The 12,686-nt window shown below is 42.7% G+C and overlaps 1 non-coding gene across 1 annotated transcript; it reads left to right on the forward strand.

Moving 5' to 3' along the window:
- Positions 1 to 11,223: 11,223 nt before the first annotated feature.
- trnaa-ugc (transfer RNA alanine (anticodon UGC)) lies at positions 11,224 to 11,299 on the forward strand. Its single transcript has one exon. It is a non-coding gene; the product is annotated as a tRNA-Ala (tRNA).
- The last annotated feature ends 1,387 nt before the right edge of the window (positions 11,300 to 12,686 follow it).

Genomic DNA, 12,686 nt, shown 5'->3' on the forward strand with positions numbered 1-12,686 from the left:
AGAGACAATAAGACTGAGTGGCAGAATAAATTCAACCACACCTTTGTTTTATCACATAACCGGATAGCAACCTCTGTCTATTGAAGTCCACAAAGCATATTGCATGTACAATAACAGACAGTTACATGACCTACAGCATGGTCAAGGAAGTTAATGTTTAAGACATTTTCGGACCACTTAACAACTATTGATTTAGAACCACAGAGAGTTACCACAAGTCGCAAAGAAAACAGGAGCTGCCTCCACTATTCCAGCACCATTTCAACTTCAACATTTCAGCATCATCAAATCACCCCCATTTACTCTAATACAGTGACAACTAAAAGATACCAAAAACAATTTAGTCCAATCAACGTAAGCTAAATATGATGTGGCTGTCCATGGTTCTGATTTCTGTGTGCTTATTTGTGCATGTTTGTGTGTGTGTGTGTGCGTGCACGTTTGTGCAGTAGAAAAGCATGATAACTCACCCTACTTGTAGAGAAACGCCAATGCCATCCTCCTCTCTTTCATGTTGACGAAACGGTCTGTCACTCTGTCATACAGTACCCTCTTTTATTTATTTTTGTCCTAGCCTACCTGGCTGAAATGCTTGCTCGCTAACCTAACTTCCATTCACGGGCAACGTTAGCTAGTTAACATTAGCCTACTACATCTAGCTACATATTGAACTTCTATCCTCTCAGACCAGGGGCACAACAATGTATGAATTAATGGTTGGATCAGAATCGGCATTATAATCATTGATCAGTACGGCGAATTAAGTAAAATCACAAGTCCAAATCCCTATCTCTATCCATGGCTAATTTGGGAAAGGGACAATTTTAGCTTGCTAGGCACCAGAGGACAACAACACAATGAGATGCAACAATTCAAGTGTTTCTGTCAATGATGTATGCTCTCAATGGGATTTGATAGGAGTGACGCCAAATCCAAGCTGGCATCCCTTGACACGTTCTTTTGATGTGCCAGGACCATTCACAGTTCATTTTTTTATACTTTTTTGTCAAGGGAGGCCAGATGCTCGCTGGCTTCCCCTGCCTTCAATACTATGGGTGGCAACAATTTCATACTTGTTTGAACCACACAGCATCAGATAGATTGTCTTTCTACGTGTAGGCTGAGCGGTGCTGTTTCGCTCTGATGCTTTCTCCTGTGAGATACTTTCAGCCACTTGTGAATTGAAGGAAAATTATGAAACACAGAAGACGAAAGATAAATAATTGTAGGTTTTTTATTGGTAATTTTTTGGGGGAAGCCTGGCTTCCCTTGGCATCCATGAATATATCAGTGCACATATACATGCACATATCAAAGCTAAAGGCTAAAGTTGAATCTAGACTTGGTTTTCTCTATCGTAATCGCTCCTCTTTCACCCCAGTTGGCAAAATAACCCTGATTCAGATGACCATCCTACCCATGCTAGATTATGGAGACGTAATTTATAGATCGGCAGGTAAGGGTGCTCTCGAGGGGCTAGCTGTTCCTTACCATTCGGCCATCAGATTTGCCACCAATGCTCCTTACGGGACACATCACTGCACTCTATACTCCTCTGTAAACTAGTAATATCTGTATACCCGTCACAAGACCCACTGGTTGATGCTTATTTATAAAACCCTCTTAGGCCTCACTCCCCCCTATCTGAGATACCTACTGCAGCCCTCATCCTCCACAAACACCCATTCTGCCAGTCAAATTCTGTTAAAGGTCCCCAAAGCACACACATCCCTGGGTTGCTCGTCTTTTCAGTTCGCTGCAGCTAGCAACTGGAATGAGCTGCAACAAACACTCAAACTGGAGACTCATGCCCTTTGTGCTGTTGTCTGTGCCCAATAATGTTTGTACCATGTTTTGTGCTGCTACCATGTTGTGCTGCTGCCATGTTGTGTTGCTACCATGTTGTTGGCATGTTGTGCTGCTACCATGCTGTGTTGTCATGTGTTGCTGCCTTGCTATGCTGTTGTCTTAGGTCTCTCTTTATGTAGTGTTGTGGTGTCTCTCTTGTCGTGATGTGTGTTTTGTCCTACATTTTTTATATTTTTTTATCCCAGCCTTTTGGTAGGCCGTCATTGTAAATAAGAATTTTGTTCTTAACTGACTTGTCTAGTTAAGTAAAGGTCAAATAAAAAAAGATTAAAAAAATACATACCACTGCTGGTTGTGTTCATGCCACCGTAAAATATAATACATTTTAAAAGTTAAATTACAAATCTTTATTACTAGGCCCACAGAGATGGAATTGAATGAATAGGGATTCTAAATATACAGTGCATTCGGAAAGTATACCCTTTGACTTTTTACATATTTTGTTACGTTACAGCCTTATTCTAAAATCAAATTCAATTTTAATCAAATTTTTTATTTTTTTATTTATTTTATTTAACCTTTATTTAACCAGGTAGGCAAATTGAGAACACGTTCTCATTTACAATTGCGACCTGGCCAAGATAAAGCAAAGCAGTTCGACACATACAACAACACATAGTTACACATGGAGTAAAAACAAACATATAGTCAATAATACAGTGAAAAAAATAAAAAAATAAGTCTACAGTATATACAATGTGAGCAAGTGAGGTGAGATAAGGGGGGTGAAGGCAAACAGATATATGTATAAATAAATAAAAATATAAAAAGGCCATGGAGGCGAAGTGAGTACAACACAGCAAGTAAAATAAAAACTAAAAAAAACACTGGAATGGTTGGTTTGCATTGGAAGAAAGTGCAAAGTAGAGACAGAAATAATGGGGTGCAAAGGAGCAAAATAAATTAATAAATAAATACAGTAGGTAAAGAGGTAGTTGTTTGGGCTAAATTGTAGATGGGTTATGTACAGGTGCAGTAATCTATGAGCTGCTCTGACAGCTGGTGCTTAAAGCTAGTGAGGGAGATAGGTGTTTCCAGTTTCAGAGATTTTTGTAGTTCGTTCCAGTCATTGGCAGCAGAGAACTGGAAGGAGAGGCGTCCAAAGGAAGAATTGGTTTTGGGGGTGACTAGAGAGATATACCTGCTGGAGCGCGTGCTACGGGTAGGTGCTGCTATGGTGACCAGCGAGCTGAGATAAGGGGGGACTTTACCTAGCAGGGTCTTGTAGATGACCTGGAACCAATGGGTTTGGCGACGAGTATGAAGCGAGGGCCAGCCAACGAGAGTGTACAGGTCGCAGTGGTGGGTAGTATATGGGGCTTTGGTGACAAAACGGATGGCACTGTGATAGACTGCATCCAATTTATTGAGTAGGGTTTTGGAGGCTATTTTGTAAATGACATCACCGAAGTCGAGGATTGGTAGGATGGTCAGTTTTACAAGGGTATGTTTGGCAGCATGAGTAAAGGATGCTTTGTTGCGGAATAGGAAGCCAATTCTAGATTTGACTTTGGATTGGAGATGTTTGATGTGGGTCTGGAAGGAGAGTTTACAGTCTAACCAGACACCTAGGTATTTGTAGTTGTCCACATATTCTAAGTCAGAGCCGTCCAAAGTAGTGATGTTGGACAGGCGGGCCGGAGCAGGCAGCGATCGGTTGAAGAGCATGCATTTGGTTTTACTTGTATTTAAGAGCAGTTGGAGGCCACGGAAGGAGAGTTGTATGGCATTGAAGCTCGCCTGGAGGGTTGTTAACACAGTGTCAAAAGAAGGGCCAGAAGTATACAGAATAGTGTCGTCTGCGTAGAGGTGGATCAGAGAATCACCAGCAGCAAGAGCGACATCATTGATGTAAACAGAGAAGAGAGTCGGTCCAAGAATTGAACCCTGTGGCACCCCCATAGAGACTGCCAGAGGCTTGGACAACAGACCCTCCGATTTGACACACTGAACTCTATCAGAGAAGTAGTTGGTGAACCAGGCGAGGCAATCATTAGAGAAACCAAGGCTGTCGAGTCTGCCAATGAGGATGTGGTGATTGACAGAGTCAAAAGCCTTGGCCAGGTCAATGAATACGGCTGCACAGTATTGTTTCCTATCGATGGCGGTTACGATATCGTTTATGACCTTGAGCGTGGCTGAGGTGCACCCATGACCAGCTCTGAAACCAGATTGCATAGCGGAGAAGGTGTGGTGTGATTCGAAATGGTCGGTAATCTGTTTGTTGACTTGGCTTTCGAAGACCTTAGAAAGGCAGGGTAGGATAGATATAGGTCTGTAGCAGTTAGGGTCAAGGGTGTCCCCCCCTTTGAAGAGGGGGATAACCGCAGCTGCTTTCCAATCTTTGGGTATCTCAGACGACACGAAAGAGAGGTTGAAGAGGCTAGTAATAGGGGTGGCAACAATTTCAGCAGATAGTTTTAGAAAGAAAGGGTCCAGATTATCTAGCCCGGCTGATTTGTAAGGGTCCAGATTTTGCAGCTCATTAAGAACATCAGCTGACTGTATTTGGGAGAAAGAGAAATGGGGAAGGCTTGGGCGAGTAGCAGAGGGGAGGGCAGTGCTGTTGTCCCGGGTAGGGGTAGCCAGGTGGAAAGCATGGCCAGCCGTAGAAAAATGCTTATTGAAATTCTCAATTATAGTGGATTTGTCGGTGGTGACAGTGTTTCCTATCTTCAGGGCGGTTGGAAGCTGGGAGGAGGTGTTCTTATTCTCCATGGACTTTACGGTGTCCCAGAACTTTTTTGAATTTGTGTTGCAGGAAGCAAATTTCTGCTTGAAAAAGCTAGCCTTGGCTGTTCTAACTGCCTGTGTATATTGGTTTCTGGCTTCCCTGAAAAGTTGCATATCACGGGGGCTGTTCGATGCTAATGCAGAACGCCATAGGATGTTTTTCTGTTGGTTAAGGGCAGTCAGGTCAGGAGAGAACCAAGGGCTATATCTGTTCCTGGTTCTAAATTTCTTGAATGGGGCATGCTTATTCAAGATGGTGAGGAAGGCATTTTTAAAAAATGACCAGGCATCCTCTACTGACGGGATGAGATCAATATCCTTCCAGGATACCCCGGCCAGGTCAATTAGGAAGGCCTGCTCGCTGAAGTGTTTCAGGGAGCGTTTGACAGTGATGAGTGGAGGTCGTTTGACCGCTGACCCATTACGGATGCAGGCAATGAGGCAGTGATCGCTGAGATCTTGGTTAAAAACAGCAGAGGTGTATTTGGAGGGCAAGTTTGTTAGGATGATATCTATGAGGGTACCCGTGTTTACGGAATTAGGGTGGTACCTGGTAGGTTCATTAATAATTTGTGTGAGATTGAGGGCATCAAGCTTAGATTGTAGGGTGGCTGGGGTGTTGAGCATGTTCAAATTTAGGTCACCTAGCAGCACGAGCTCTGAAGATAGATGGGGGGCAATCAGTTCACATATAGTGTCCAGAGCACAGCTGGGGGCAGAGGGTGGTCTATAGCAGGCGGCAACGGTGAGAGACTTGTTTTTAGAGAGGTGGATTTTTAAAAGTAGAAGTTCAAATTGTTTGGGAACAGACCTGGATAGTATAACAGAACTCTGCAGGCAGTCTTTGCAGTAGATTGCAACACCGCCCCCTTTGGCCGTTCTATCTTGTCTGAAAATATTGTAATTGGGGATAAAAATGTCTGAATTTTTGGTGGTCTTTCTAAGCCAGGATTCAGACACGGCTAAAACATCCGGGTTGGTAGAGTGTGCTAAAGCAGTGAACAAAACAAACTTAGGGAGGAGGCTCCTAATGTTAACATGCATGAAGCCAAGGCTATTACGGTTACAGAAGTCATCAAAAGAGAGCGCCTGGGGAATAGGAGTGGAGCCAGGTACTGCAGGGCCTGGATTCACCTCTACATCACCAGAGGAACAGAGGAGAAGTAGGATAATGGTACGGCTAAAAGCTATGAGAATTGGTCGCCTAGAGCTACCAGAGCAGAGAGTAAAAGGAAGTTTCTGGGGGCGATAAAATAGTTTAAAGGAATAATGTACAGACAAAGGTATGGTAGGATGTGAATACAGTGGAGGTAAACCTAGGTATTGAGTGATGATGAGAGAGATCTTGTCTCTAGAAACATCATTGAAACCAGGTGATGTCATCGCATATGTGGGTGGTGGAACTGCAGGGTTGGATATGGTATAGAGAGCAGGGCTAGAATCTCTACAGTGAAATAAGCCAATAAACACTAACCAGAACAGCAATGGACAAGGCATATTTACATTAAGGAGAGGCAAGCTTAATCGAGTGATAAATAAGGGTCCAGTGAGTAGAGGTTGGTTGGGGTCGTGGCGATCCAGACAGCTGGCCGGGTATATGGCTATCGGTAGCAGCATAGGATGGAGGTCTGTTTGTAGATACCTCGTGCGTTTCCGTCGGTAGGTTCCGTGTAGTGGGGTTTTGTTCAGATAGCAGCCGATAAGACAGCTAACGATTAGCGGGCCTCAGATAAGCGTTCAGGTAACGCCAGGACGGAGGTGCCGGTTGGATAAATCCCTCGGGCAGATAACGTCGGCAGTCAGTCGTGAAGGCCCGGTGGGGTTCCGTATCTGCAGCAGCAACAAAGAAGCGGGTCCGGATGGTGATGGAACTCCTCAGCTGGCTAGCTCCAGCATGATTTGAGTTAGCTCCGGGGTCGACGTAAGCCAATAGTCACACGGTATGCAGCTAGCTAGCTGCGAAATCAAGGTGCAAGTGTCCAGAGGCTGCGGTTGGAATCCGGGGAAACTGAGAGAAAAAAAGTCCCGGAATGCTCCGGTCCGAGTCGCGTTGCACAAAAGTGCCGGTAGATTATCGAGCTAGAGGAATAGCTGATGACCGCAAAAACGTGGGCAGCTGAAACACCAACGCTAGCCAGCAAACCGGCTAATTTCGGGGCAGCTACAGATTAGCTTCTGGCTAGCTATCGGAGTAGCTTCTGGATTAGCTTTCAGGCTAGCTTCTGAATTAGCCCCTGGCTATCTTCCACGATGGATTTTCAGATTGAGGTAAATAGTACTTATTGTAATTGGTGAAGCGGGTTGCAGGAAAGCTTTTGCAGGAAAGCTTTTGTAGTTGAGTTCTTGGATAATAAAATAAATAAAAGATATGTGAAGAAAAGGTGTAAATATATATATATACAGGACACGACACGACAACACGGAAAAATACGTCTGAACTGCTAAGCCACCTTGGTATGGTAGGTTTATCCTCATCAGTCTACACACAATACCCCATAGTGACAAAGTAAAAACAGATGAATAAAAAATATGACATTTACATAAGTATTCAGACCCTTTACTGAGTACTTTGTTGAAGAACCTTTGGCAGCGATTACAGCCTCAAGTCTTCTTGTGTATGACGCTACAAGCTTGGCACACCTGTATTTGGGGAGTTTCTCCCATTCTTCTCTGCAGATCCTCTCAAGCTCTGTCAGGTTGGCTGGGGAGCGTCGCTGCACAGCTATTTTCAGGTCTCTCCAGAGATGTTCGATCGGATTCAAAACCGGGCTCTGGATGGGCCACTCAAGGACATTCAGAGACTTGTCCCGAAGCCACTCCTGCGTTGTCTTGGCTATGTGCTTAGGGTTGTTGTCCTGTTGGAAGGTGAACCTTCACCCCAGTCTGAGGTCCTGAGCGCTCTGGAGCAGGTTTTCATTAAGGATCTCTCCGTTCATCTTTCCATCGATCCTGACTAGTCTCCCAGTCCCTGCCGCTGAAAAACATCCCCACAGCATGATGCTCCCACCACCATGCTTCACCGTAGGGATGGTGCCAGGTTTCCTCCAGACGTGACGCTTGGCATTCAGGCCAAAGAGTTCAATCTTGGTTTCATCCGACCAGATAATCTTGTTTCTCATGGTCTGAGAGTCCTTTAGGTGCCTTATGGCAAACTCTAAGCGGGCTGTCATGTGCCTTTTACCGAGGAGTGGCTTCTGTCTGGCCACTCTACCGTAAAGGTCTGATTGGTGGAGTGCTGCAGAGATGGTTGTCCTTCTGGAAGGTTTTCCCATCTCAACAGAGGAGCTCTTGAATTTACCCCAATCAAGTTGTAGAAACTTCACAAGGATGATCAATAGAAACAGGATGCACCTGAGCTCAATTTCGAGTCTCATAGCAAAGGGTTTGAATACTTATGTACGTAAGATATCTGTTTTTATATTTAATACATTTGAAAACATTCTAAAAACAGTTTTTGCTTTGTCATTATGGGGTAGTGTAGGGGTAGACACTCTGGTATGACATTGAAGAAATATGGTAAGATTTTTTGGGAGATTTTTCAGAACACATTTTCTCTTGATTGCAAGCTGCTTTTCCCCAATCAATGCACAAAATTTAAAAAACGTAATTTAATAGTGACATTAGGGATTTTATTAGTGTAATCAGAAAATATTAGGATATGTTATTGTCATTGAACTGATTATATAGTCTACTAACCAGATGTTAAAAAAATTGTGTTTAATTTGCTTATGAATTTTGGCTGCTATAATATTCTGCTGTGCCGACTATTAGCTGAGAATAAAATTGACCCTTGCTGTACACTATTCTAGTTTCGCAGCAATAGGAGGCAGTTGCATTTTTTTGTCTCACCTAGGGCGACTGACCTAGTGCCTGTTATGTGCATACATTTTTTTGATGCACGCGCCTGCACACATAGGAGGGCCCATACCTGGAAGAAATTACATCTACTTTATGCATTTAGGTTAGTATTGTGGAGTAACTACAATGTTGTTGATCCATCCTCAGTTTTCTCATAATACAGCAATTAAACTGTGTAACTGTTTTAAAGTCACCATTGGCCTCATGGTGAAATCCCTGAGTGTTTTCATTCCTCTCCGGCAACTGAGTTAGGAAGGACGCCTGTATCTTTGCAGTGACTAGGTGTATTGATACACCATCCAAAGTGTAATTAATAACTTCACCATGCTCAAAGGGATATTCAATGTCTGCCTAATTTTTTTTTTAACCACCTACCAATAGGTGTCCTTCTTTGCGAGGTGTTGGATAACCTCCCGGGTCTTTGTAGTTGAATCTGTGTTAGAAATTCACTGCTCGACTGAGGGACTTATTTGTATGGATAATTGTATGTGTGGTGTACAGAGATTAGGTAGTCATTCAAAAATCATGTTAAACACTGTTATTTCACATGCAACTTTATTATGTGACTTGTTAACCAAATGTTTACTCCTGGACTTATTTAGGTTTGCCATAACAAAGGGGTTGAATACTTAGAGATTTGATTTTTAATTAATTTGTAAACATTTCTAAAAACATAATTCCACTGACATTATGGGGCATTAAAGCTGGTGTTTGGAGGATATATTGGCAAGGTGCCAATTGGCAAGGTGCCAATATATCGTTCAAACTCCAGCTTCTGGGGCATTATTGCTTACATATTAAATATTGAATCCCCTCTCTACTGAAGGGAATGAACTACTAGCAGCTAGTTTAATTAGCTAGCTAGTAGCTACCACAGCCAGTTCAGCTCTAGCTAGTCTCTCGTTATCTGTCAGGTAGCAGTATCTAACAGCTCTTGTGTGTATAGAAATGCTTTGTAGCCTTTGTTTGTCCTATAAAATGGATTATGTGCCATTGTACCATTGCTAGAGCCAGCCAAAAGTTGGCTAATGTTGGTGAGCTATCTAAGTTCATTTCCAAACTGTATCAAGGGTTGATACAGGCTTTTCCCGATGACACAAAACATATAGAACAAAAATGTGAGTACGACCTGGGAGACGGTATTGATGATGATGAAAGGATACAGATATATTAGAATGCCCAGTCATTTTCATATCATCTCAAATATAAATTACTGCAGTTTAAGACCATCCATAGAACGTACTATATGCCAGTGAAACTGAATATCATGCAATCAGAAATGTAACTATTCTGCTAGAGGTGTTAAAGACAAAAGGGAACATATTTGCCTTTGTTATGGTCTTATGAAGGCTGGCTGAATTCTGGCAAAGAGTATGTTCTTTTATCTCAGCATGCCTACAGATTCTCCCTTCCCTGTTTTTGTTTGCTTGGAAATGTTGATACTGGAGTCTGTTATCAGAAGAAACTGTGTAACCTAGCATTTATAGCGGCTAAGAAATGCATTGCCATTAATTGGAAGGTTGGTTATCCTCCCACAATGGATGGCAGAAATATAAAGTGATGTATCACTAGATTTTATTTATTACAAGATTAATGGTATACTGTGCAACTTTCATAAGGTCTGGATGCCTTATATGGAATATGGTACGACAAAAGTCTGTATTGAAAACATGCCCACATCAGGGGATAGACCTATTTAGGCAATCCCTAGCTGCTGGGCTGCTCAGTCCTGGCCCTGGGAGTCTGCTGTACTGTTGGTTGACACTCGGGCCTTGGCCTAACACACCTGCAACCAATAATGAATGTTTCACTAAGAACCTAAGGCTGTGTGGGTTGTGTTAGGTAGGGGCTGCAGGGCCGTGGACCCCTATGGACAGGACAGGGTGACCCAGCTATATTGTGTGCAAAAAGAGCTCTAAAGTACTATTAGGCCTATGATATGAATTATATTGAGGATGTACTGTTTCTGTGTGTTAATGTGCAGGTGTATGTGTGTTTTTATTAAACTGTTGTTTTTCAAACCCTTCCCTTGACACGTAAAAAAAGATGGGAAGGAAGTTGTTGGGGAGGGAGTTGAGTTATTGACCAGACACAGATTAAATGTCCTCTTTGGCTAAATGTAGTTTTAGTTGAAGTACAAGTTCCAATTCCCATGTTGAGAGAAAAACACACGTACGCCGCACATCCACACGCACGTCTTTTTTTACGCACACACAAACGCACGCACGCATGCACACACACACACACACACACACACATTTTTATCATACAGGCCACCTTATAATATCCAAAGCTGGCAGCAGTTCCTTATCTGACAGGCAGTTGGTGCCATCGACTGAGAGACTGAGGAAACACTGCATTTCATCAGAGAAATTGTTTCCTGCCTTCTGCCTAAACAGATCGGACAGGACTGGGTAGATGAAGGAAATGCAGTGGCCACTAGATGTAGCTATAGCAGATGTATACCCCGTTTTCTCAGATCCTTGAGTAAATGAGGTCCGTAGTTGTGCATTGATGTCAATGGCAGACTTGCATGACAGTGTGTATGTCAATGGCAGCCTGACATATTTAAGCTCTATAAAGTAAAGTGAATTCTGCAGACTTGTGTTATCTCACAGAGTTTATGCCTAGGCTTTAGCTCAGAGAGCTACTGTACCACGATCTTTAGGCGTGCAGACAACCAGAATTTTTTACCTGGTTGGTCACATCTACGGCTAGCTTGGTCCCAGATCTCTTTGTGCGATCATGTCAACTCTTTGCCTTGGTCCCGTGTGGCTCAGTTGGTAGAGCATGGCGCTTGCAACGCCAGGGTTGTGGGTTCGATTCCCACGGGGGACCAGTACAAAAAAAGTATGAATGTATGTACTTGTAAGTCGCTCTGGATAAGAGCGTCTGCTAAATGACTTAAATGTAAATGTAATGTAATGCATGATGGCAGAGACAGACTGGTACCCAGGCTAATTTACAGTGGGGTTCAGGTATTGATTCCTGCATATGTAATGTGTACTGTGTGTAACGTGTATGTTAATGTATTAATACTAGTTGCATTGGATGAATGTCTGCTCGACAAGCTGGTTGATACCACAGATTCCGGTTTAAATGTGGGGCGGCAGGTAGCCTAGTGGTTAGAGCGTTGAGCCAGTAACCGTAAAGATTCCTAGATCGAATTCCCAAGCTGACAAGGTAAAAATCTGTCGTTCTGCCCCTGAACAAGGTAGTTAACCCACTGTTCCTAGTCTGTCATTGTAAATAAGAATTTGTTCTTAACTGACTTGCCTAGTTAAATAAAGGTTAAAAAAATAAAAATGTTGACATTCAGGTAGAATGTGTGGGTAGTATGGTAACATGATCTCTGCCTCCCTTACAGCTGATGTTAGAGTACCATATGAGCCTGTGGTTAGGGTAAGGGCTAAAAAATAAAATAATTGGTAGCACTGGTGCTCCCAAATAAAAAAATAGGAGCACAACATAGAAAAGTTAAGAGCACCATGTAGGAGCACCCAAACATTTTTGGGGAAAATGTATTGAGATACGGCCTATATTGGACCTATTTGAATTCTAGCTACTTTTGAAGTCATTTGTGGAATATTAGCATTCTACTGTCACGCCCTGACCTTAGTATTCTATGTTTTCTGTATTATTTTGGTCAGGTCAGGGTGTGACAAGGGTGGGTATGATTGTTTTGTATTGACTAGTCTAGGGTTTTTGTATGTCTAAGTGTGTGTGTGTAGTCTAAGCATATGTAGGTCTATGGTGGCCTGAATTGGTTCCCAATCAGAGGCAGCTGTTTATCGTTGTCTCTGATTGGGGATCCTATTTAGGTTGCCATTTTCCAGTTTGGTTTGTGGGTTATTGTCTATATGTAGTTGCATGTCAGCACTCGTTATTAATAGCGTCACAGTTAGTTTGTTTAAGTGTTCTTCGTTTGATTAAAGAATAATGTATTCATATCACACTGCGCCTTGGTCTCCTCCTTACGACAAACATGATATCTACATTGTGTAAAAACACTATTTTCCTATTGAGATGCATTGTCCACTGTCTCTTTTAAAACTTCAGGTGATGATGACATCATCATGTGATGATGACATGCAAGAGATATGTCATTAATTCATTGCTATAATCATTGATCTCCTGAAGAATAGGTTTGAGATGGGTGGAGGAGGTGAAACCACTCAGTGGTGATCTGCTCTGATTCGGCTAAAGTTAATCCCTTCTCCTTTCTT

Source organism: Salvelinus fontinalis, chromosome 5, assembly GCF_029448725.1.
Source record: "Salvelinus fontinalis isolate EN_2023a chromosome 5, ASM2944872v1, whole genome shotgun sequence".
NCBI classification, from domain to species: domain Eukaryota; kingdom Metazoa; phylum Chordata; class Actinopteri; order Salmoniformes; family Salmonidae; genus Salvelinus; species Salvelinus fontinalis.